Genomic DNA, 27,773 nt, shown 5'->3' with positions numbered 1-27,773 from the left:
CTGCAGACTCAAGTCCAACAGTGAGAATGAGATAGTTCAATTACTTGTCTTTTAAGTCAAAGATGCAATATTATATTGGGAAGCACTTTTCCTCTATTAATTGTTAAATCAGATTTATAACAGGCTTCAGCTAATTGATATTTACCTACCTTGCATATACAACAGAATGAAAAAGTAAGATCATAAAAGTCCATGATGAAAGCCTTAGGGGCAAAACAGGAAATTTGTGATGTAAGGTCTAGATCTGCCATCCAATTCCTGACTGCAGTTGAGGATTGAACAGAATTGGTCTCATATTTGACAGCTTTAACAAGGTATGAGAAAAGGGCCCAAGGCAAAGGTGATGGATTGGAGAAGTAGAAGTCACAAGATGGAGGATCAGTCAGAGTGGAAAGGGGGTCGTCTGTGTTTGAAGATTGCTTGCACCCAAACTAATTCAAACTGGAATAGATTCACTGTCCTCAGCTACCAAATTGAGGATAAACAACAACAACAAAGACACAGTATGAATTGAATGGGTCAGGTCCTCAGTTAACACATGTAAGTCTATTCCTGGTTTGACATGTTTGTGTAGCAGTAAATTATTTTAGACAGCAGTTCAGTCATTCTTCAGGCAAGAGTTATCCTGGTTTACAATGCTAGCAGACACCCAGCCAGCGGCCACTCTGAGGCTGAATCCTGCGCTGCTGAAGGGGTGCAAGGCCCCTTTGCATCCAGTAGGTTTCCAGTCTTACAGCCCATGATTACAGACAGATTGCACCATAATCATGATACGGTACTTCGAGCATACTTCACTCCTTGTACTGACACTCCTGGCAAAGTTTCACAGCAATGCATACACCCCAAAAGAATAAGTGTGCCAGTTGTTATTTGAAGCTTAAACTTTAAACTTCTTAATAGCATAACAAAAACATCCGAGAGATTATTCAGTGCATCATGGTTGGCATTTATTAATATTAGGTCATCCATGCTCATTGGCTGCTTTTCTCTTCCGAGTAGCCATCAGTAGAGATTTATTTCCTTCCAAATGATTTATCCCTTCTTGAGTCAGAAGGGACCTATGTGAAAAAGTCATCTTTTGGAAAAATACAGTAAATGAAAAAAAAATCTATCCCTAAATTGCTCTTTTTCAACACAGTCTGAATTACAGTAGCTTTTAAGAGAGTAGCAGAATAGCTCAACATACAAGGCTTCCTTTCTGTTGCAGAAGAGGCTAAGACAGAAAGTTGAAACTTAGTGTTTACATCCTTTTCTAGACAGATGGTTGTTTTTCTTTTCTAACCAAATATGTATATCTGGCCTGTCTCCAGTGCCCCAGTGGTGGTGCTGTCATACTTTACTCTGTCTCCTGAAAAACCAAAGCCCATCCATGCTTTTCCTAACATACCAAGCTAGACACTGTATTTTCCAAGTCCATCACCTGTGCAGTCACTGCTTACCCTTTCAAAATCCTGGAAATGCAAATAGCAGCATCTGAGCACTCATTACTAGCATTGTTGCATCTTCTCATGGTTCAAATGTCTTCAGCAGTGAAACTGCTGCAGATTAATCTTCTGCAGCTCCTTCTGCTAAATAGGGTGAAAGGTGTAAACTGCCCATTTACAACTTTCTCCATAAATCTCGTTTCTCTCAGGGCTCAGAACTCCCGCTAATGAAGAACTCAAGCAAAGGGCTTTCCATTAACATCAGCAAGAGTTGGATCAGGCCTGAAGCAGCTGTAAATGCAAGCTTTCTTTGCCTCTAACAAAACTTATGAGCTTCTTTGCTTCTAACAAAACTTGTGAGCTTCTGTGCTTGGAATTTTGCACTTTTGAATCCAAGCTCGTCAGACTTTCACTCTATTTCTGGAAGCTTTCAAAAACATTCCAGGGAGTCCCTTTCTTGGACTTGCAATCATGTAATGTATCTTTACATCCAGCCACTAAAGAAGTGAAAGCAATAAATAAATAAATCTGTAAATTCTACCTTTCTTCAGCATGTCATTCATTTTTAAGTGGCTCAAACACCACTATGTACAAAAGTACAACTATGCTGTACTTTTCTGAACTGAGAGATTGCAGTTCTGGTTTTTATTAGGTTGACTGAACCATTTGCAAGGGATTTCACCTTAAGTCAGGAAATCTGGCAGCACATGTCTGGGTTTGTGTTCAATCAAAGCACCATGTCCATATCACGTATTTTCTTCGGCCCTGTGAGCATGTCCTAAGCCTGGGCAAGTATAAAAAGGAGCCTTTCCAAAGACTTCATGGACTTTGAGTTAGGCATAAAAATACTACCATTAACAAGGCTCTTGGAACATCTCTTTTCTTTCATAGCACTCACAGAGAAACAGTTACGTGGCCTATGTCATCTGCAGTTTTCTAGTTGAGGTTTAGCACTGCCTTCCTGACATCTTCCTTCTAAACTAGTGGTAATTACATGAACAAATTAAGACATCATAATCCTCTAAAGTTTAATTAACACCTCTCAAAGCAACAGTTCCACCACAGATCCCAGATCAAGGGAAACCTCATTTCAATCACCCAAGTGAGTTTGGGCTGGTTTCCAAAGATCTGACCCACACACCGCATTATCTATTTCCATAAAAGAATAAACTGAAGTTATGGCTAAGGCAACATTTTCCTAGGGAATCCCCTATGTCCTTTCCCCACCACCACAAAGGATGAATCATTTGTAAAATGAGACAATGTAGTACAGACACAGGGAGTTTTTTTGAAGATGAATAGAAGGGTCATATATATATATATATATACCGCACAGATAAAATCAGTGTGTATTAATCAGAGATTTTTTTTTTTTTTCCACGGGCAGCCAATTTCACTTTACTGTAATATAAAAGCCTGGCAAACATCATGTGAAGAGTGGGCATGTCTATTAAGGTAAATTAAGGTATTAAGGTAAATATTGGTAGAACATGATCCTAAATTTAGAATTTATATTAACTATTTTTAAAAAAGAGTGATTTTTCTCAATTTGAAATTATTAATAAATCCCATCACAACTTCAGAAATCAGAGCTCACAGATACTGAAATTGGGACTCTCACCTTCATTGAAACAATAATCATGCAAATGTAAGCAAGCAGAAGGATAGGGGGGAGATCTACCATTGGATCCATTGGTTAGATATATGAAGAAAACAGTATATCAGTTCAGACTAAGACTGGACACTAGATTCCCAGAGAAATAGAAGTCAGTCCATATTTTTAGTGAGGAACAGAGAAGATACCAAAGAGCATTCTCTGCTTCCCACTGACAAAAACACTAAAAGGAAACCTAAAACCTTTGGTTTTGGCTGCTGATTCTCTAGACCTGAAGAACAAAAGCTGAGCATTGAACGGTCAGTTGAAAGAAGTTGTCAGGCTGGAACCCGCACTGAAAGATAACTTTCAGAAACAGGAATACAGAGTGGAAACAAAGATATGGAAAGACATATACTTGTAACAGCAGCAGAACACCAGAAGGTAACGTGTAAGCTAGCAGGAGTGTACCAAAGTTAACAAGTGTTACAACTCTCTTTACAGAGCCATCATCCCACCTTTCCTTTCTCTTATAGCCCAGGAAAGGGTGGAAAAATCAGCAAAACTGGTAAGCCATCTGCAGAGATTAAATCCAGCCACATCTAGATTCAAAAACACAGCCCTTTGCTGTGTGGAAGCACGCATCCTGTTCAGATTCTGACGGAGATAGCTTCACGAAACTAGAGGGCAACAGGAGGCCACAGACTCACACTTGGCTGTATAGGCAAGTTGTCTACAGTTTTGATATTAACCACACTGGGGGCTGCTACAAAGAAAGCAAGCTAGAGCAAGATTTCAGATACCTCCATTAAACGTTAAAGCATGAGAACTCTGAAGAATGAGTGATATGTATCCTTTATGCTCTCTCATGGGAAGGATGCAGCATGGAGTTGCATCAACCCAAAGAGAATAACGTTGTGTTACTATGTGGTGCCTCTGCAGTGGGAACATAGAGACACTCTTTTGGTTTCTCATTGTACATCAACACAATGGCAGCTCATTTTCAAACATTTACACAGCTATCCCATGTTGCTTGGTAGTTTCAAGAAGACAATGTCAATCTGTAAAAGAGCAGAAGCTCCCTGTCCTTTTGGATCAGTGAGCCATGGTTTCATGTTGTGTCTCAGGAACATCTGTTTACCTTTAAGTTTTAAACAAAAAATGCCATAAAATGAATGTAGTTCCATGGAGGTGAAGTTAAACTTTTCCCGTTGACCAGATATTGTCATTTCCCCCTCATCAAGACCTCTGGGGTCAACCCTTCCCCAGTTTTCATAACAGCAGGAGTCTGGATTCACAGTTAATAATTCCCATTGATCCCTGAAGCAAAGGGATCAGAACTCGGGATATGTAGGATCTTCATGCACTTATTTCAGTTAAAAGACTTAACTTACAAGAAGCTGAGTCAAATAATTTTAGGCAGCTACTAGATAGGGACAAAATGTGCACCAATACACACATGCACTCTGTTGATCAGGCCATCCCATATGACATGTTGCCTTGATGATTGATTAAGAGGAACTCAAACCCTCTTTTTAAACTATTGATTCACAGACCTGTAGAAATATTGTGTCCCCACTGCCGTAAAAGACATATCTTGATAGGCAGGAGGGAATACTTTTGGGCAGGAATCATAATTCTTTCCTGACTGCTAACATCTGTTTGCTAAAGCCTACAGAACTTCCCTGGAGTTTTGAGGTTTAAAAGCATTGCTTGAAGATGACATACTAAATATTACGAAAATGTGCCTCATGATCCACACCCAAAACCCCCCAAAGAACATTTCATATTTTCAGACTTTGGTCAACAAAACTTTTTTGGACTGTTTTTAGTTCCTTAAATGATGGGTGTTTAATTAAAAATGAGCCCATGTACCAGAATTGAGAGGGAACTAGACAGCCATAAACCCACAAGACCAACTTTGAACTAGACTATGATGGGAAAATTGAAGTTATATCGAACATCATCATCTTATTAGGAGCCAGGATAATTTGCAAATACACTCATGGAGCCACCATGTATAGGTAAACAAATGGTAGACGGATATTTCCCATCTCAGACACCCTTGAGAGGCCTGCAATGATGTGGTATACTCCAGTAAACTGTCACCATTCAGAAGGGTGCCTAATTCATCTTTCAGCATAACTGTGATTTGATAGCACTTTGCTGACCTTCTGCAGCCATCACTCAACTTCCTAGGATGATATTAATTGACACTGTTCTCTACAGTCTTTTCCTGCACTAAATTTGATAAGTTTTTTCTCATTCTTCCCTTTTCCCTAAAATCAATCATGTCCACATTTGTGATTTATGAAGCTTGTCCCTGCCCCATCCTCATTTACTTGGTGTCACTGAGTGACTTAGATAGATGGACCAGCCATTTTTAAGTTCTGGAGTAGAAACTCACATGTCGACAAATTCAGTAATGGGCAAAGACTGGTGAAGAAAGGGGCCTTTACCAGTGCAAGTAGCTAGAGAAAGGTACTCCTTTCTGCTGATAAAACAGAGCATAAAAGAACTAGTCATACAGGTCTATTTAAATATAGGTGATCTCTTTTTTGGAATGATCCATAAGGATACAGATTTCTCCTTAAGGTACATGGGAGTAAAATTCCCAAGCATCTTTAAAGATCTAGCCCTTATTGCCTTTTGGGGAAAAAACCAAACCAAAACAATCAAGCCTAGAATACTAGCTCCTCAAAGGAAAGAGGGTAGAAATCCAAATGGTGGCTCAGGGGATATAATGTCTCTTAGGTTAGTCCTGCCACACTGCAGCCAGCCTTTCAACTTCAGTCTGTTGTATCAGGAAGTTTTTGCCTGTCTTAGAGGACTTGCTACCAAAGATTAGACTATGGGGCCGTCCAAGCTCAGTAACCTCCCCTTCAACTTCCGCAACCAACTATATAAGGGAGCATGTGACTACAGGAATTTAGCAACACCTCCCATTATTTTTTTAGTTTTGGGCGATATGCAGCTCAGACTTACTGAGCCAGAGTTACATGCTTAAACAGACCTTTGTGTTTAATAATCCCCGATAAATCTTCTTTCCAGTAATTTCTCAAAAGCCTTTTTTGGATTTCAGTAGTTGCTTGGCAACTTTTGGCAATGACTTCCACACCTGATTCATACGTTGTGTGACAAAGTACCTCTTCTCATCCATTTTGAAGAATCTAGCTAGTAATTTAACTTGATGCCTCTGGTTTTTAAACCATGAGTGACTAAGCATTCCCCACTTCCCCTGCAGGTCATGAAGATAAAGACTGTTCTTTCTTGTTCATCTCTTCCATGCTGAAACAAATAACACTTTCAGTCACCTCTTGTACAAAATTCCCCACTCTTCATATCTTTTTGTCCTTCTGTGTATGCTTTATTCTTTTATTTTTGAGTATCAAATACCACATCCAGTTCTTAAGGGAGGATGTGCTGAGGACCTATAGGTTGCCACACGTTTGGTTTATTCTTTTTTCTGTCTGGTAGTTTTTAGCATCATTTGATTTTTTTTTCTTACCCCAGCTGAGTTGCTATTTTCATACCTATTACAGCTTTTAAGAAGGTGGATTTCAAAACATTCCCACTCACTAGACATCAGGGTTGCATATGCATGATGAAACACCAGCCTGGTCACAAAGAGGATACAGCCAATTAACCAAGGCAATATGGTACTCTAAAGTGATAGCCCTTCTTTGAGCTCAGAAACCAGCAGAGCATCTCTCTCAACCCTGCTGTGAGGAAAACCTAACTTCTAGCCTCAAGACCTGGATGTGAACATAGTTCTGGCAATCTGACACTGTCCACCAGCAAATGACAGAGCAGGACTTCATCCTTTAAGCATGCAATGGGCAAACATCAGCTTGGCCATGATGTGTATTTATATACGTATAAATATATATGTTTATATAGGTATACATATAGAGAGATTTTTAATAAAGTCAGTTTGAACTTTATTTTTAGGCTAGCAGAAAGCCACAGATGAAGAGGCCTGCTCTTTGGCAGTGATCCAGCTGTGCACATTTTCAGCATCTGGAATGCTAATGAGTCCAGCTCTATTAAAATGAACTCCTTACCACTTTGCTTGTGCCAGCTCCCTGAAACAGCAGCCAAAGAGCACTTAGTGTGACTCTCTTCATAAAAGATGAAAGGACAGCTCAAATACCTGTTAAAGCTTCTCTCCAAAGGTCACTTTCAGGATCAGACACACTTGGAGCTAGAGCATCCAAAACCATCAATAGGGAGTTACTAACATTTGTAACCAGTGAAGAGAGATCAGAGCCAGACCATTAATGAAGTCAGCTCACACTCTGGTATGGCACAGCATCACCGCAAGCACTCTGCTGGGTTTCTCAGATAATGATGTCTCTGCAATCTTCACAGTAGACTTAAGTAGTACAGACTACCTAGAAAGAGCATCCAGTTAAGTACTGGGATTCTTGTTTAGCTCTCACCTCTGCTGTAGGCATGCCCTTTCAAGCACTGCAGGTATTTTGAACCCCTTGTTCTCTTTCAGTTTAAGAGTTGGAGAGTCTACAGATCTGGACCTTAGATTTGGCTGGGGATACCTTTCTGCTAGAAGGACCTGAATTCTTCTGTTCTCAATATTACCTGTTTAAAGCAACAGCATTGAAAGTGGGAAATGTACTCCTGTATTTCTAACTCAGACTTCAATAATGGCAGGGTTGCAAAAAGTGAATCACTGTCTAATACGTTCAGAAGTTACTTAATACAGCAGTAAGCAGCACTAAGCACTAGGTTAATACCATGTTTTATATTGATTATCTGTGCTAGTTTGAGTAAAGAGCCATGACCATTCTCTTACACCTTATTTTGAGAGGTCTGAAATTCCACACTATTGGCTACAACATTAGGAGTTACATTTCTTATTGCAATATTATTCTTCCTAAAAATATTAATTTGATGAATGCCATCATAAGCCATCCTGCTTCTTTATTCACCCATAAAGTCTTGGCACAAAGATCAAGTATTTTCAGTCTGTTTGGATTCTTTACATTTTGCCCAGCAGTTCAATAGATATTACAAGACATTAAAAATGAGAACAAAAGCTGAACAGTTTGACATGTTCTGGAACATGAAATTTCAAGGAAAAAATCTTACCAATTTGACCAGATTAATTCAAGGGCAAGGGAAAAGAAAAAAGCCTATAAAAGTTAACTCCTATTCTGCAGCGAAATTCAATGTTTTGGTAAGGTCAGATCTATCTATTTCTCACATTCTTTTCCCTTGATTCTATTGAAGTGTATCAAAACATATTGGACAGCTTCAAATCAGGGTCTTCAGCTCTGATGCCCCATGTATAAGTGACTGGACCAACAACAAATGGCCCTCTTTAAAGACTGCTCATCACACAGCCAGCTCTGTGGTTCCTCATCCCCTCTTCTCATCAGTAATGAGAAATCAGTTTGCAAACAGAACAACAGATGCAAGGGGAAAAATAAATCTTTTGACTTGCCTAGTCATGCACTGAGTAAGCGAACAGCTTCACCGTAATCAGACAATGTAAAGCCTGGGGCCCAGGTTACACGGGTCACCTTCCACCTTTATGGCTTTAAACAAGCTGTGCTATGCCTGAGATATAAAAGTCTTCCAGGTACAAATTAATCTACTTTCTTTTTTCCATATATCTGATACCTTTGACAACCTTCCTTTTGTTTAGGTTTATGTCAAGACCTCATCTGGTGCAATTTTTATAGACAAAGATTTTCCCAAATATGTCAGCCTAGTATGTGCTGAGTACATTTGCTGTAATCGAACTCTGAAAAGGAGGCAGGGGGAGGTTCCCCCTCTTTTACACCCCCCCAGAGAAGAACATGTTTCTTCCACTAAGCTACAGCAAAAGGTAAAGCCATTTTACTAATACTTTCCCAAACTCCATTTCCAATCATATTGACAGAAACTCACAAAACCTCACCCAACACCAAGACAGACATCAGACATGATAAGTATTAACTTTTTAAATGAAATCTAAAAACCAGGTCTGTCTAGACAGGAAAGGATGAGTAATCAAGCTCTCCAATCAATCCAGCCGCACAGGTTTGTAAGAATATTTGTTTTAGCCAGCATTTCACTTCTTACTGGCAAGTTCTACTTTATGCTGATACTCCTATTATGCTTCAGCTTAATTTTCTAACCCCAGGCTTATGAGGCCTCTAATGAGAGGGGTCTCTTTGCTTCCAACTGGCAATGCCTTCCAGCTTTGCATGGCTTCTGTTTCATCTGGACTAGAGAACAGAGAAAACTTTTATGCATAGTTAAATTCTAATCTGGTGATTTACCTAAATATATGCCTAACACAAGTAATCCCAGTGAAGTCAATAGGGCAGTCACATGCATAAACCTGAGTATGTACTTATACACTTTAACTGCAAGTTTAAGATGTAACTATGAGGAACACTTGAAAAAACAGTGATCTTTAACTGCTATCTACAAGTGAAAAGATCAGTGGCAGGGAGCTGTGGTGGTGAGGCTGGTCTAAAGTGGCAAATTCAGCTGTTTAGAATAAATGATGATCAAAGGTCCCAGCCTGCTGAGTGAATGTCAAAGTGCTGTCAGCTGACACCAGCTCATTATGAAGGTCTTCCCAAATTGAAAAAAGTCCATTGACTTTTGTTGAGCACTATTTAGTGTCTTCACTGTGTTATAACATAAAAGCCATACTCTAAACAGACAAAAAAGGGACTTCTGTCAGGGGTAGACACATTATATCAAGATTGTACAACACAGCTGTACTGTTCCTTCCCCACTAGTTCAAATTCTTTAAGGTTTTCAGCATGACTACTACGACCATGGAAATATAACAGATAAACAGACTGAGCAAATATAGGGAACCGAATGAATATAAAAGATGTAATGGCCCTTTGTAGAGAAAACAAGAATTTTAGATACCAAATGCCTTGGACTACTTTTAACTGCTGGAGCCAGGAACCCTCTCCAATGGGAATCCCAGGGGAGCGGATTCTGTACATAGGACTCCACATCTGAGATGAGCCAGTTCACCCAGCATCATTAGCTGCTCTTCTTTTTGGATGTGGTGTGGTCTGATTTTTTAAAACTCCAAGAGTATTCTTTGGAGGAGAGGGGAACCTCAGCCTTCAATATGCTTAAACTCAGGATATTCTCATAGTCGTGAGATTTTGATCCTTTCTTTGCTTTCCAATATAACAGCATATCAGTCAGCAAAGGTTTTCAGAGGCCTTTAGATAATTGGTAGCTTTCAGGAATTTTAAGAGAGCTTAGTGCTAACTGCTTGCTCTCAAGGCATACGGTGCACAAGAGGTTTCAATCTGTTGGGCACTCCTTCTTCAGCCAATTAAGGATTCGCTCATCTCTATCATCCCCATTCTCAACCCTGAATTTCAGAGGTAGCCTCATTTGTGGCCATCTATGTTGGCTCCCTCCAGATAGACAGAACAGACATTGGTCTGAAAGAGGTAGGTCATGTTTCCAGGACTGCTAAAAGCTCCCCAGATCAAAAGACTCAGCTTATGAGAGCTCTGGTTTCCAGAAAGGGTCCAGCTCAGAGTGGGTGGCCACTTGGTAGAACTGCTCAAAAAGTAAAATCATTATGATTTTTTCCCCATGTAAGTATGTGTATATATGCATATTCTAGAAGAGTACCTGTAATATAGAAGAGTTTCAGAATTTTTCTTTTATTATTTGTGGAACCAGAGTATTCAGTATCTTCAGATACTGGACAACAGCCCAATTCCCCAAAGTTTCACTACAACAGACCCTTTGTCTGAGAACTCATTACAAAATTTATTATTCGTTGCTCAGTGCTCTTACTCAGAGGTGTCAGTCATTCAGCTGAGGTGCAGACAACTCCCAATGGCAGAAGTAACTAACTACAGCTCCCTCCTCTCTCTCACCTCCAAACTGTCTGAAGTGAAGCAAGAACAGCCCACTGGCAAATTCACATTTGCCCACGTATCTGCTCAGTGGGTGGGTGTCAGCACGCTGATATTTTACTTGTCCATCCTGATGGTGAAAACCTACATGTTTGTTCAGAAAGCAATCAGCCAATAATCCATATTCTCCTTTTAGTTCCTTTGGATGAGTTCAACTTGTTCAAAAAGGGCTTTTGGCTCTGATAAAGAGAAGAAATGGAAAAGCCCAGCTCTGCCTTTATCTGAGACTCGCTTGTCTCAATCTGCGGTAGGTTTGAAACTAGTGAGTTGTTTTGGATAGCAGAGTGGTTGGCTCTTTCAGCTATGGCAGGTTTAGACTCAACTTGAGTGGGATTCAAGATGAGAACAGCTAGTAGAAATGAATGGTCAGATAAAAAGCTTTCTCTGGAGAGTTTCCAATACTGCCACCTATGCAAACTGAACTCTGGCACAAAATCTGGAAAAATAGTTGGCTTGGATTTGTCGTATGTTTCCTTAGCATTGTGGGAAGCCTATAACTGTGGCAAGTACTATTATCATCTCTGCTTTAAATATAGCATCTAGCCCAACTTAGCTTTGTCTACAGCAATAAATGACAGCTCAAAATGTACATTTATACACCAATTTTGGCATGGACATCTGTGTTAGATGTAAAGGATCCTATGTAATACCATACACATGCTAATGAGCAAAGTTAGCACCAACACTTCACTGGCATTCCTATCACAATCAGCAGCTCCCAAATATACCAACATTATGACATTAACCCGTAGACCTTTCCTCTTCCATGTCTTCCCAGATAAAGTTATTCTGCCCATTGAACCTGATGCTCAAATTGCTGCATTTTCTTAAGAGCTGTTGCTACATCATCTAATACTGTTTCCGCTTATTTTTCTCCCCTATATACATCCTTGTTCAGCCTCCTTTCAGGAGATCCTCTTCAAAAAACAGTCGGTAATATGGAAAGCAGCTTATTCCTTACCCAGTCAGAGCAGGGGGTTTTACTTGATAAACATAGTACTCTGTTTTGGACTAATCTCTGGTTTGATCTTTTTTGACAGGTCCAGTGGTTTCTCAAGCAGGGGTTGCCTTATACAGTGTATCCATGTAATGTGGACATTAAGGGATGACTGATACCCTGCCTACTATAAGAGATAGACAGATAGATACATACATACATATCGTTCCCTTTGCTGCTTTGACCATCTTATGCATGGTCTCTTGTGACCATGAGCTTTGGTATTTTAAGACAAGAGCTATAGTAATACAAAAGAAATTTTCAAGGTAACTTAAAAGAGCTAGGGGAGCCCATATTGGGAGTGGGAAGAGTGGTACTTCTGGTCTGTTGAGGACACCAGGCTTTTTTAAGTAGCAGAAACAACAGACAACTTCTTCTCCCATGGAAACAGCAATAGAATAAGCAGTTATATGAATAAGTAAATGAATAAGCGCTGTCTGCATCACAGCATGGATGAATGTGAAATGATATTTTAAAAAGGGTATTGAAGTGTTCAAACAGAGCATTAGAGAGCAATATTGCTGTACTGCCACTGCTGGACCACCACTGTGGCCTGAAGGTGAGCTGGAGAGAGGAGAACACAAAGCCATCCTCCCCTTAACAGTCTGACTATAAACACAATCAATATTTTATTAAGAGACTGGACTGGGAATGATGGAAAATGAAAAATGCTTAGAACAGAGGCATAATTTCTAGCCCTTAAACCACACATTTCAAAATGCGTATTTAAAATAGGCGGTTCCTACCCACACAAATCTAGGTCCAGAGTTAGATGAGTTTGTGACACGGGGGAAGTTGGAGGTTTTCAGTTCAGTCCACTATAACATAGGGTACATATCTAAGTGGATTTTGAGGCTATTGAGGAAAGCAAGATACTGTTTATACAAAGAGGTTTGATTCAAACATTCCCTCTCCAAATTTAAATGTGAAGGACTAACTGCCAGCTTAGTCTCACAGCTCCTTGCATGGCGCTGGTAGCATAAAAGGGATTTGTTCAATAATTTTTCCCAGAATCATGCATAAAAACTTAATATATCATTAAACCTCAAAAGTTTCTTGGTTTCAACATATACGTGATAGAAATATATTGATAAATTTAGACTTACATCAAGTATTTGAATTCCCCCTGAAAATATACCATGAAAGTGATTGCAGATTACAAAATGTTCCCATCACCTTATCAACAGCAGCCATAGGCAACATTTTTATCCATACTATGTTTGAATACACAGTGCAAGGCTCACTAGTAGGTTCTGGTGACTTTGTGCTGCTCTGGCACTGCAGAACTGTTAATATAGCACCATTATAGCACCTCTTCATTAATGGAGAGGTGAAAACAGCCAAAATACACTAGTAAACTCCTTGTTAAGGTTATATTAAAAATACCAAACCTTCCTGAATAATAAAAAATTATTAATGATTAACAGAAAAAGCAATCAGTAATGAATGAATTAGACAGGCAATTGAATCAACTACAGCATTGACCTGATTCTATATAAAATCAATAGTTATTTATCCAGGACAAAAAAAAAACAACAATAGAATAAACTTCTGGATGTTTAGCAGGTGGGCAACTATGATTTCTACTATAGCATTTGGCTAAAAGGTTATATTTCAGTAAGCACCATTTTATTTAGGACCTTAAGTGTCATTTTTCCAGGCTGAATTGGGCACTTGAAGGCAGGGGCACACACCTAAATGCCTTAAATGTTCTAGGGCACAGGACCAAGTAAAGACCTACTCAAGGCACTTAAAGATACAGGCTGACACTGATTTAAAAAGGTATTTTCTTTTAAAAAAAAATATCTTACTTAAAGTACATACAAGTTTTCAAGGATCTCAAATTCTTGGACGACTAAGTGATTCTTAGTACATCCATTGTATTTTAGTTTGTGTATTACATGCATAAAATAAAATATTAGTTCATTCAGCTCATCGGTATTTTGTGTTTTCCTCCAAAGACTATGGTTATTTTTTAATTCCCCGTCTGATCTAGTTTAAACTTCAGGGAATGTTAAACATAATTGTAACTAAAAATTTATTCTAAGTGTGGTGCACATCTCGTAAAACTTAATGGCTCCACTTACAAACTCAATTCCTATCAGAATTTAGTGTACCAATATTCAAAAAAACTCCAGACAGAAGAACAAGCTCTTCATGCACAACAATGGCTACATGCAGAGATAAGGCATGATGCTACAGAAGCGGGACCTGGAGAGTCCACAGCTTGTATTCTTTCCCACCAGCAATACAGGTATAGCTGTATACTTCCACACACCCAATTACCTCCTTTCCTAAGTAAGGACAAACACAAAATAGCCAAGAATTGATCAAATTTTTGTTAACAAGACTTTTCAGCCGCTCACAACCAATATTTTGCATCACCCCAAGTGCATTATAGCAGATACAGGATGTGAGTGAAAATAGCATCTGTAACACCTACAGCAAAAGAAACCAAGACTATTTCCATTTCCTGGTTTCTGCTTTACTTTCCAGCATGAGCTGGCTATTCATTTCATATGTTGCTGGTCATCAGTATTCACAGATATTTTACAGCTCCTTAGTTCATAAAAAGCTCAGCAAGATGTGAAATGGGTCAAGGATTTATCAACTGCTTATATGGTAACCTTTCAGTCTCTCAACTTCACAACTGTTTTTATATATATATATATATATATATATATATAATATATGTATGTATATTTGGCTTGCAGCAAAATAGGTCATGTTTAGTAAAAGGCACATTCCGAAATACCTTTTGCCAAATCAGCCATTACATAGATTTCCATCCAAGAACATAGCTCCCATGCTACTGTTTACTTTGAACAGGATCTCAGTGAGGAGACAATTGTGTTTATCGTTGATGGTGACCTCTATACTTCATCACCTGAGGCTTTTAGAAAGAGTGCTTGGCTAGATGAGAGAGGATCACAACCACACCACCAGCCCTCCCTGAACAGAGACACAGGAAGGTTACAAAGACCACACTGAAACTCCTTAAGTTCTGTTAAAGTTATCAAGGCTGGTTGTTTGGTTTTTTGGTTTTTTTTTTTTGGTGGGTTATTTTTTGGACAATACTGATGGACAGAACTGACTCCAGCCCTGTGCGCTACCAGAAGAGAAGGTATTGAGGAGTCCCAATCTCTCTTAACATCTTCTGCAGGTTTCACCATGTCCCTTGTCTTTCCAGGCTCCATTCTCCATCTGAACGCAGCCAGGTAGATGGCATACAGGTAAGGGCAAGGTCCGAGACGCTTGGTCGTACAGCAATTGGTCAGACAGGGAACAGTGGCAGAGGTTCCCCACTTGAGCATCCACACAGATACACCTACATCACCGTCAGCAGCACAGGGAGGAAATGACTGGAGCCTTCTGACTGAGACATGGGACATTTCTGCCTGGTGTACAGTGGCAGCACTTTCACAAGAGTCAATTATTCAAACTGTGTATTTAAAGACTCGGTAAATAACTACTCAGGGGATGGGTTTTTTCAAACATACTAACGATATTTTCATCAAAAGACCCTTTTTACAGAAATAGATGAAGGAGAAAAAAATATTTGTTCAGTGTGCGTTTCATGGAAGCTCCGTTAGCTGGTGTTTTATGGTAAATGATTACAGTGTTCTGGGGACAAACAGGCCTGGCAGGCCACACTTCTTCCTGTTCTTGAACTAGCACAGGTGCAAGAGAAATAGCTTGTACCTTGTCTACTCAGATCCTGCTGAAGGAGAAGGGATTTTTTTCCCCTCCAGTCTGAGACTAGCCCTTTAGTACACAGATCCACCAGAGTATAACATTGATCCCATCATCATGCCTCTTCTTCCTCCATCTCTTACTGAATCTTGCCAAAGAGACAGACAGATTGGCAAGCACTGGGTTCACCCCACACCCTCCAGGCTTTCTGGGCTCAGTCACACCAATATTAAACTTGCTTTTTGGAAGAACAACTTGCAGAAGATCCTGCAGACATATCTGCCTTCAGTGTTTGGTTACATATTCTAGACTCCAACAGAAGTACCTCTTAGCAACATAACAGAAAAAATTCCAAAAAAGGAGAATAAGTTTGTTCTAAGCAGCAGGAGACTATAACCTTTTATCTCATCTACAGACAGGTTCATCCCTAATTACCATCCTATCTTTGGGCAGGAATTTTGGGTGGTCTCTCTTTAAGGACCACTTAAGAAATTTCCCTCTAGCTCTGCAATCAGCTGCTCTTAAGTCTGTCTGCAACAACAAGCAATAGGAAACAGCATAAAAGGATAGATCCAGTTGGGCTAGTGCTCAGAAAACTGTTCATACCAGGATCTTTCTCACAGTTGCTCAGACAGCTTGGAAATTTTTATTCTTAAATGACTCATATGATGGCATGTTGTCAGTAAGGCTGTGGCCTTTTGTACAAAGACACAAGTCCATGTTGTGCCTCTGTCCAAAGAGGGGAGAGATGCCATAACTGTTCTACATCTAATAAGCAGAGACATGCTGCCAGCTGTGCAAAAAGGGACATTTGAACTGGCCAGCAACTGAGTCTGGTCTTGGGAAGATATGTGGTCAAATAGCCTGATGTTTGCAACAGGGTCTGAAAGCTGTGAAATTGAAGGATTCCCTCTCCTCCCTTTAAAGCAACATATTTTTGGTGGATCCCAACACCTGAATATTGAGCTGTGCTTTAGGACTGGAGACAAGACTCCTGCATTGTAATCCCCTATAAAGTCAAGTCTCCAAGGAAGTCAGGTATAGAAGTTTGTAGGCACTGCAGATCACATGCTGCTTGTGACCCATTAATTTTGGAGTGGGAACGCAGGTTTAACCTTCCGCAGTTCCCTCTGTTACTCCAAGGACAGAAATGCTCTCCCTCACTGTGATTGAGTCCAAGTGGGTCACCTTATCCAGTGACGAGCACCTTGTCCTATAATAAGCCACAAAGTCCCACCAGGAAGGAATGCTGGCTAAAGGACAGTGCAATAACATGGGCCTGGCTTCATGGTTTGGCTGATCACGCATGGCTCAGTGCTCAGAGCTTGGACTTTACAATGGAGGGCCACAAATGTTTATATTGCGAAGATATCCCAGTACTTGTGGATTAAAGTTGCAAGCATAGCAAGAATTCTCCACTTTGTGTCCAAAACCAGCCATACATTGTGCAAGCCCCTCCCATCTGACCTTTTAAGGCAGATTTGGGCAAAGATGCCTCCAAAATGTCCATAACAAATTGATACTTTTCCAAGAAGATGCATCAGTGAGTGTCCTGAAATCACTTATACCAGTAACAAATACCAGAAGCCAGTGGGCCCCATAGTTCATCCTACTCATTATAAGACATCATCTTTATAATATATTTTTGAGTATATCATAGCTGAGCTGAAGTAATCTACTGCACATTGAGCACCTGCTTGTTTCTTCAGCTCATGTTATGGGCCAGATTTAACCTTACTACATCTAAGTGGGAAACCCTCTACTTGATTTGGTCCTATGATAGGTAAGAAATTTTTTATGTACTCAGAAGTTGCATGGGAGAAGAGACACACGTTGAGGTGACAGACAAATGACTAACAGATCCTTATCGCTAGATGAAGATGGAAGACTTACTACTGTTTCATACACTATAAAACCTGTTAAGGGAATTGGACGTGACGTAGCCTTCACTCCCATATATGCACTTTGCCATGTGTTTCTTGCATTTACAACCTTGCCTGGATTAATACATTAAGTGGAGTTAGCCTTCCTCTGGGAAACAATGCAAATCTGCTCAGAAAAGCATTTCCGAGAAATGTAGACAAACAGTGGGCCAAAGTCTCCGCTGGCCCAACTCCACTGAAATCAGAGCAGCGGCAGATAATTCAGCCATACATTCTTAGAGCATTACTGCTGAAAAATCTCTCCCAGAGCGGAACAAAAAAAACCCCAACAAACAAAAACAAAACAAGAGAAATATTCTCATTAACAAGATGTTAGAAAAATTTATTTAATCAAAGATAGAAACTTTCAGGTGCTACCTCTCTATATGAAGGGTTTCCCAAATGACCATCACTTCAGAGGAACTAGGAAAGAGAAACAAACAGAAACGGAAAGGAGGTGCTGTTAAGGGGAAAACAGTTTATTGTCTTCCTCAAAGCTAATGTTTCCTTTCAGGAGACCAAAGCGATCATTGCTTCCTTCAGCTTAAGCAAACAAAGCAGCAGATCTAAACAAAGGTTTTTAACAGTAAGTAAAGTTCCATTAGAAATTCCTTAACACACTCAAATTGGCATGACTAGATAATTGCAAGAAGCAAAATGCTTTAAAATTAGTGCTGCCAATTAGGACATAACACTCTCTTAGGCAAAGTACAACAAATGACCATGTGAGTCATGCTAATCTCTTGATACAAATCAAAAAGGGGAGCACGAATTCATCTCTCCTGCTCCAGCAGAGAAAATCATGTTATTCCCAGGCAGGGAAGCAGGACATTCCCAGCACTACCATAAGCATTTCCAAAGGTTGGCACATGCCTCACATAGCTGATACCACAATACTGTAGCTAATCTACTCTTCTGTAGTTAAGACAGGATATAAGTCCTAGAGAAGAAAGTGCATAATATTCAACCAGTAGAATTTCCCCAAGACCTGAAAGGAACATGAGTAGTTTACAGGCCCACCAGAGTAAATGTTTACAGCATCTAGTAGAAGCCAACCTAACATTTCCCTAATGAAAATGTAGAAGAGAGAAATAAAATATATTCCAGCACCATCTCTTTTCCCTGTCCACAGAGGGCTTTTGTCCACTCCCAACCCAGTGTCCACAAAACATCTAGCACCCACTGAAAATATTCTTAATGTTAAACAAAGTTAATACTTTACCACTATTACACTGCTAAGAGGTGCTAGTAGCAACAAGAATTAGGATGCTTTAATATGTCTAAAGGGCTAAAAAATATATTGAAATTTGGTTAATTCTTATATTTTCTGTCTCACCGGTAGCCAGAGTATTCTCTCCCCTGGCACAATCCACCAGATGCTCAAACTATGCATTGCTCCCACTTAAATGGCATCACACCTGCACTTTGAGATATCTAACAGAGTAGAGAACATATCTGAGGCTTTCAGTGTCCAGAGGTATCTCAGTTTCCAAGCTGCACAATGGCTTCTGGCTGTAGCCATCTGCAATGCTGTAGCCTCAAGGTTTTGCTGGAAGACCCATGGATTATGACACCTCATTCTTCAAATTGGTGATATCTTTCAAAGGCATAGATGCAATTGGAAACAGAATATCATCACAGAGAAGAAATGTAGACTGAGAACATCAAACATTTGAGCTAATTTCAATGTGAATTAGTTCCGAATCCTTTGGTGCCTCTCAAAGATTTTGCATTACTGACCTAGGGTTTTGGTACTGATGAGGTTTTTACTACCAGTTTCAGTATCCAAATTCAGTTCCAGTTAGGTTATTAGGCCTCTGAAAGTCCCCCTTCCTTCAGGATGCTGCAGATTGGTTACTCAAAAAAATCCGCAGACATCTAAAAACATAGGTCTCCATTTTGGTGGTAGCTCAGCACTACAAGAGAAAGTGGCACTTGCATTTCTGTAGCTGCAAGCAAGCACCTGACATCAGCACTGCAGAGCAACGTTCGCTTCCCCCTCTGTATTTGATGGGGCAGATTTCACTTTCCTTTTTTTACTTTTCTCCCCACAGAATCCCTGCCATAGAAAATAATCAGAACAGTCTCACAGGGGTTATCGAGTGTATAGATAGAGAGAGATGACAGAACTCAAATAGTTCCCAGCACCCACTACTCATTGTATTATCCTTCATCTTCTGATTTAATGAGCCTTTGTAGCTACTCAATCAGCTCATACTGAGACACATGAACTGTTTCTCACCTTATTCAACAGCTCTTATGAGGCAGGAAAGATATTCGATATGGAAAAATATCCACTTGTCAGTCCTTGTGTTTGTGAAGTGTTACGTAGGGTTTCACTATATACCTTGGAGGTAATTAGAGATTTGATTAATTTGATGAATTTGATCTACATAAGCAGTTCACTCACTTTCCCTTGAAAATTGTTCTTAAATTCATGTTTTTCTATCAGGAGATATTTGTGAAGGGCAAGTAGGGCAATCTATTCTGCTGGAATTATGAAGCAAAAATAGATGAGGGAGGGAAGAGGTATTAAAATAAACCCAATGTTCTTATGGGTTAAGATTTTTACTGTAAAATATGTTTGTTCACATTGCAGTTGTGGGAAACAACAATCTGTCTCTTCTAGTAAGCAGTGAATTTCTAGCAGCAGAAGCCAAAAGGAGTGGATGAATTCAAGCTAAACCATTACTCCCCAAAGCTGGTTTTGCTCCACACAAGTCTAGATTTCTTTAGGAAGTCTCTCACTCCACAATACCCAGCTCTGCAATATATCCAATACAATCGAATAGTTTTGTTCTCCATTTCAAAATTAGGCACACTTGTATGTGGACAGAGGCTAAGCAGGATGAGATTAATCCCCTAATCCAGAGTTAAACCCTTCTATCATGTATTTGTTCAGATTCAAAATACTCCCTCTATCCTCTACCCGATGGGCAAGCCACTTTCATCTACTACAGCATCTTTCACTCCTGAGGAGCAGCCTTCTGTGTACAATAAAGGCAGAACTGAGCACTAAACAAATCGATTCACTCCCTGTTCTCCTGGCCATTTTTTTTCTTTTTTATTTTGTTGGGTTTTTGTTTGTTTTTTTGTTTTTAATTTTTTAAACAAAGTAAAATTTCCCTGGAGAGATGTTTCACAAAGTTTCACCCTGCTGAAGTCTTTGGTTCTGGCATGTGAACTGGAGATACCAATATCTCCCAAATAAAATTTTATTCCAGGCCCATCTCATCTAGCAATGAAAGTTTTAGGTTTCAGCTGCTGTTCTCCTTTCTCCACATTTAGTGCTCAAAAACTGAAAAATAAGGAAAGTTAAAATCCCAAGCCTCATCTTTAATCTGGTACTGCAGTCAGTGTGTGTGGGATTTGACATTACTAAGAACTGTCAAGCTAAACTCTGACCTATTGGCCACATCACAACTGAAATCAAAGCTCCCGAGAGCTGATGCCCGTCTGGTAATTTCTCCCAATAAAGTTGATGTGATCTCAGAGGCTCTAGCACTGGCTCTTCAAATTATTTTATGTATTATTTTCTATTGATTGCTTTGTTTCTCACATGTGAAGCCAGATTATATCCTGGGGCACCCTGCAGTTTGGTATTTTTTAATAATTCTTACCAAAGGGTTTTGCAAGCAGATGGGCTAGAGAGGAGTGGATTCCTGGCAGCCAGATGAAATCATCCTGTATCATGTGTGAGCTCTCACTCTCCCAGATCCAGACCAATCAGAAGGTCACTACCAGATAATACTCTATAGACTTTGAACACACCTGTGTTATGCAAGTGTACCATCACAACATTTTTTTTCTCAGATATGTGGGAATATGGAATGTTTGCTCTTTTCTTGCACCCAGACTGTTGATATCTAGTTGAAGGAGAATATGGTGAGAAGAGACATGCTGCTCTGCAAGAGAAGGGGGTATAACAGCTAGATGGTATCCCCACAAATGCAAATATTTAGGAATCGCTTAATCCAAAGTTGGAAAAAGTGATGAGTGCCAGTGCAATTTAGAAACAAAGGCAATTTAGAAACAAAGGTGGTACGTAAGTCTCTGCCATCCTCATCCCTGTTTCATCAAAATATGATGCAACTTGCTTTCAAATGTTAAGCTGCCTGTGTCATGATGGTGTAGAAAGCCTCCCTGCAGGGTTACAAAACAGCACTGATCCTTTTCAGTATCCCAAGCAGAGCAACCTGAAGGCTAGAACAGCAGAACAGAGCTATTTAGCCCACCCACCCACTGTCAAAGCTTTATTTGCATGAAGTATAACTAGGCAGCCACTCTGACAGGATTTACTGAAAAAGAATGTTATTTTCTTTCTTAAGACTTAAGCATCAAACAGGGATTTATTGGTACAGAGCTGCTGTAAGTAAAGATTACAGGCTTCAAATATGGCAAGAGAGCAAAATTTGTCTACCACGAGGGCTACAAAAAAAAAAAGAGGCTTGCCTGTAACATATTGGTTAAATACAACACATATTAATACAAAAAATATAGTGCAGAAGAGGTAGACTCAAGGAGCCAGCACAGCTACCAGTAGCAGCTAGAGTGCAGAAGCACAGACTTTTAGCACAGGGAAATAATCCATTAGGTGCCCAAGGGGTTTTGCATCATCCTTAAAGTTTGATCTATAATCCTTCCCTGATGACTTATACATTAGCTAGGCAGACACTAGTTTGGACATACCCATACTAGTGACCATAGTACGGAACTGACCTAAATTGTTTAGAAAAGCAAACCAAGTGCTTTAAAAACATTCAGAAAATAGTGTAGCTAAACTGGCATGTAGCATGAACAACTTCAACTGTCCCCAGGTATGTTCAGGAGCATCCTCACACCTGATTAGTTTTGAAATCTACAAATCAGAAGTGCAAGCTTCTGCTTCAACTTCATCTTTTCTTCAGCTTGGACCATTTACAAAAAGTTCTCCCTGGTGGGGACTCCCAAATATCCTCTGAGTATGAGGTTATAGTTCATAGCTCAGTTGCTCCACAGATGTTGAGTAATATCCAAAGCTCAAATTTAAAGAACAATCAGATATCAGTGACTTCATTATTTGATAATTATACCCAGTTTTAGAACTGAGATGTCTTTAATGACTTAAGTACCTGATAACAGAGACAGTGTCCTTAATATTTAGGTTAAAGAGAAAAAAAAACATTTGGACATTGGGGAAGAAAAACAAGAAGCTTAGAAGTAGTACAAGGAGGGCTTTCTACAGAAAATGGAAGTGTTCAAGAGAAACACTGGTTGGCAGAAAGTAAGGAGAAATGCCTGGAAGAGATGAAAATAAATGTTGATTTACCAGTCTCCTAAGACCATCCCTACTGGAAATTCACTGCTCATCTGCAAGAACAAGGTATTATTTGACCATAGCTGGATAGAAACCAAAATCCTCAGGAACATGTTCTAAAAAGCAAGACAACTTAGTTCTTGATATTTTTCTATTTTGCTCCTTACATAATAATAACATTAGAAAGACTGGGCCCACTGTGTCTCTGGACTACTTATTGAGAACAGACTATCCTGTAAGTGTCTGAAGCCATAGAAATGCTTGAAACAGCTGGAATCATATTTAGTGACAAACTAGGGAATCAACACCCTGATGTATAAAATAGGAGAGCAGCATCCATGTGACATGCAGCAACAGCACAAGGTCTCAGACAAGGTCACTTGAAGGCTTGTAAAACAAGGCAAAAGAAGATCTCGTGACAGATGAACAGGTCAAGGTGTAACTCAAGCACAGCAGGAGGCAGGAGCTGGCTGTGTTTGAAGAGGCAGGACTAAGAGGCAAGAAGTAGTGTGAGGCTTACTTTACAAAGTTTCTCTCTGCTGCAGGGGAAAATAGGAGAAACCCAGAATTTATTTTAAAGTGTCTCTAACTGGTTCTTTATGAGGACTGTATGCTTTGTCAGAAAGAGACAATCAGAATTTGTGTACTTTTCTTTATACCAAAGCAATAATAAAAGCTTTTATACAGCAATGTTTATTCAAAAGTTTGTTAATCTTATTAAACCAGATGAGAAGTTTTGGCAGAAAGGAGTAGCAAGGACCTAGGGAAGGTTTTTACCAGAAATACAATAATAAGCATTCTTGTTTGCTTTAGTTTAGTGGATAAGACATTCAAGGATACTTGAAATCTTTATTCACATCCCTGCTACTTTGCTGTGCCCTGCATGCTAGTCTCAAACCATAGGATGGTTGATTCTGATACAGATCTTGTTACAAACTTCTAAAGCAGAACCTTATTTGAGGTGGTTTGGGATAAACTTTTGATCAAAATAGGTATATTTACAGTGAAGTTTTTTGTTGGGGATGCTTCTCCTGTAATAATACAGCCCACTCAAAAAAATTAGTCTCCACAATGATGGTCACCCAAAAGCAAAAAAAAAAATTATTCTGTGAAAAGTGTGAATCATCTCATTCAACAAGTCACAGGATATTGTTGGTCATACAAATAGAGATACCATCTTTTTCCCCCTATCTTAAGCAATTGCTTAAAAGTAGAAAATTATGAATATCTGAAACATAGCAGAAGTAAAACCAATGGCTGTGAACTGCATGGTTATGTTTGCTGTGTCTTAGAGTGCATTGTCTGCAACTCAGGACAGTTAATTTTTTGTTTTCAACTTTTCCAAAATGTTCTTTTCTGCCAGGAAAGTAATGGTTTTCAACTAGAGTTTCAGAAGCGTTTTCCTGAGAAGCTGAAGAAGAGTTAAAATGAGTTATAAAACTGTATTATACCCGATCGGAACAAAATCCAGGTGCATCAAAATTCCTAATTTGGAATGCATATTGATATAAATATGTTGTGTCCATCATGGTATACCTGGGGGAAGAATATGCTGCTGTAATACATGATTTTTGCATGTGCAAAATCATGTTAGTTACACTTAGAAGAAATTCCATACCTTCTCCATCATATTATCCACACATTTGAAGTCACCATACAATTAACATCTCCTCAATGATGCTGCATAGTCAGGCTCTGCCAATGCTCTCTCTCAGAGGCTAGCACCTTGCACTGTATACTGTAGTCTCCAAATTAAACATAACCCCCAATGAAAAACATGCTAGAGAAACATCCCTGCATAGATGGTCTCCTTTTGCATTTCTTTACATTCACTGTTAACAGCTGTTCTGACACCTCCTCGTTCACACCTATATATATATAAATATATATTAATATTCCTATGCTGTCAACATTTTTACCTATTTCTATATCTCTTTGATAAGCCACTAAGATGATTCACATTTGTTGCTTTTACAAGCTCAAGATGTCCAAACAGCAATCATGTTAGATCTAATGCAGTACCCACCCAAGCAGATTTGGGGGCATAGAGGAGGGCTAAGGAGAAGAGTGATGCCCCAAATACCTCCCACTATACCTTTTGGCTTTTGGACATCAGTGGTTTATAGGCCGTTTATAACACTTAAAAATTGAGTTACACAGATAATATACCTTAAAATACTGCATATATTTTGGATCCAGAAACAACCAGCACATCTTTTCACAGGCCACATCAGCCAGTTCTCACTTGCACATGTGAATGGAGGGAGGCAGAGGGGACCATTCTCACTCTCTAACTTCAAGCATCCTATTAATAAAATTCAGCATACAGGCTCTATGCCTCCCAAAGGAGCCTCCCTCTTGCTCCTGAGGACATCTGCACTACTCACACACTGCTTCCAGACTTCACCAGATCAAATGTGTGCACAGAAATGCATAGGCACCCCTGTTTTGTGAGCACACCTAGTATTGTTTGCACATACAAGTACATGCCTGTGTGCATGCAGCACAGAGATTGCTCTCATCTACACTCACTTCATTAAACTAACATTTTTCCCTTTATTCTTTACATCATTTGCTTGAGGATTTCCACTCAACCCCCTGGGTTTTCAGGGTTTCATATTTTTAAAAATAAGAGTTAAAAACAAGTATAGGAATTTCAAAGCACCAAGTATTTCCACATTAAAAGCCTTCCCCGTTGACTACCCAGATCTAACACTGAAGCACACAAAACCCAGATAAAAGCCATGTTACAGATAACACAACATTCCCCCCAAGCCCTTAGGACTGTATTACTTGGAAGAACTACAGCCTGCAATGTAACTAAAGCCATTGGGGCTGGTGACTTTATCGTGCATTTCAGACTTAAAATAACTTTTGATTATGCTTATTTACAATGATATTTATAAGAACAGCATTGTGGATGTGTATAAATACAACACTGTCATAGCTGAAATAGTAGCCAATCATAAAACCTGCGATACGGTTTTGAACCTAAAGTTGATTTAAAGCTGCACAGCTTGGCAGTCACACCATTTTCTGAGGCAATGTATTAAGTTTGCAGCTCTACAAACCTAATTTATCATCGTCTTAAAGTGCATAGTCTTAATTATGCTCCTGTCCAAAAATCCTACTGATTGTTCTGTGAAATGTGTAATGCAAATGAAAAAATAAAAGAAAGGGTTTTACATTTAATGTAGCTTTCTTATGAATAGTTAAAATGACTGTATTTAGTTTGCTTTGCTGTTTGTGTGTTTTTCTCTTAGCAACAAGGAGAAAGACAGGTCTTAACTATAGGAAACCATAACTAAGATCATAAAAATTGGCACAGAAAATAGAATATTTTTAAGTACCTATAACAAATCATTTACACTGTTTAAGCTACAAATTGAAGGTATTCCTTTAACTGTGAATGAATGTAGTTTTGTGTAAACACAAACAAACATTTACAATTGTATTTCATACAGAAACTTTCTTCTCAAAGAGCTTTACATGTGGAACCCATTCAGATGCTAGGAAACCCCTGAGGACTTTTGTTCATGGGAATATTCCCAACTCAGTGAGATTATTCATTTATTTAAAATTAGTCATGAGTTTATGTATTTGCAGAAGTGAGTTTGCATGAAAGATTTCTTATATATACCACTGAAATACAAACACCTCTAAAGCAAGATAAAGTTGTTCTATATCACAAAAAGAACCAAGAAATAAAGCAATCAGGTTTGACCAGAGTTCAAGGAAGAGACAGAAAGGCAGAACACAACAAGCTAAGTTAAACCTTGACCAGGACCGGATTTAACATCATTTCTCTAACCAAAAGCACACCACAAAGTATTTAGCAATACATTCACAAGTCAAAACCTTGCCTCTGCATCTTGTGAAAAATCTAGCCTCTGCCAGAGATGGCTTATCCTAATTTAGCAAACCTCAGAAGGGAGGCCACTGCTTTGAGCACCACTGGCATCACCTGCAAGAGATGACATATTACACAGCAAGCTGGAGGGGAACATACTCCAAAATTTCACAGCCTAGAGGCTGTAAACTTTCTACTGAGTAACTGGAGGGGGTAAATGTAACTAAAGGAAAATGATTAGCATTCAGTTGACAAAACCAACCCAGAATCTGTTATCACCCTGTAAATCTTAGGCTGAGAATGACTGCCATGGCCTATTAGGCATGTCCCATGCAGCCTTAAATTCTTCCAAATACCTCACTATGTATTGGTGCAATGAGCAGCTCCAAGCCACTGAGCAGTCCTGGTCTCTGTTTCTCACAAAAATATTCCAAACACAAATATTTGTTGTCAACAAGACACCAAGAAAAACATGCTCACCTTTACACCTGTCAGCATAGTTTGGAAATTAATGACCCATGAGTTGGCAGCACAACTTCTCCTTCCTTGGGTTTGGAAAAACTCAAAGTAAACCAAAGTGCAAAACAGGGTTTAAACAAGAGACTTCCCAGAATGTTGAGGTCTTCTGCAAATTCCTTTTTCTTACTCTCCATTACTGTATAACCAATCTCTGTTTGTGAGTTTTCTGTGAGAGGAGGAAGCTAGATCTTATCAGGGGGAAATCAAGGGTCAGAACAAGAGTTGGGTAATGCTTAAAACCTGAGGGAGGCTTCTTTCCTCCATCATCATGCTAATCTCAGCCTGAATATTGCCCACAGGTAAAAGCCAAGCCCCCCTGCAGTTAGGAGAACAAAAAGGCAAAAAAGATTATGATCTTAAAACAAGATGGGGGAAGCAGGTGTTATTTGCTGCACTGTTTTTGAGGGTCAGCATGATTCTAGCAGGACTAGTCATATGCTAAGTGATTTAGCTGACAGCAGGAATGGTGTCCTCCCTTCCCCCTTTTTCTGTACCATACCAGGTATAGTGGGCAGTGTCAAGCTTCAGCAGGCTCTTTGAACCTTGCAGTATCACCAAT

This window comes from Athene cunicularia (assembly GCF_003259725.1).
Source record: "Athene cunicularia isolate RWA chromosome 7 unlocalized genomic scaffold, athCun1 chr7_part1, whole genome shotgun sequence".
Classification (NCBI taxonomy): domain Eukaryota; kingdom Metazoa; phylum Chordata; class Aves; order Strigiformes; family Strigidae; genus Athene; species Athene cunicularia.
This window is presented reverse-complemented; position numbering follows the sequence as displayed.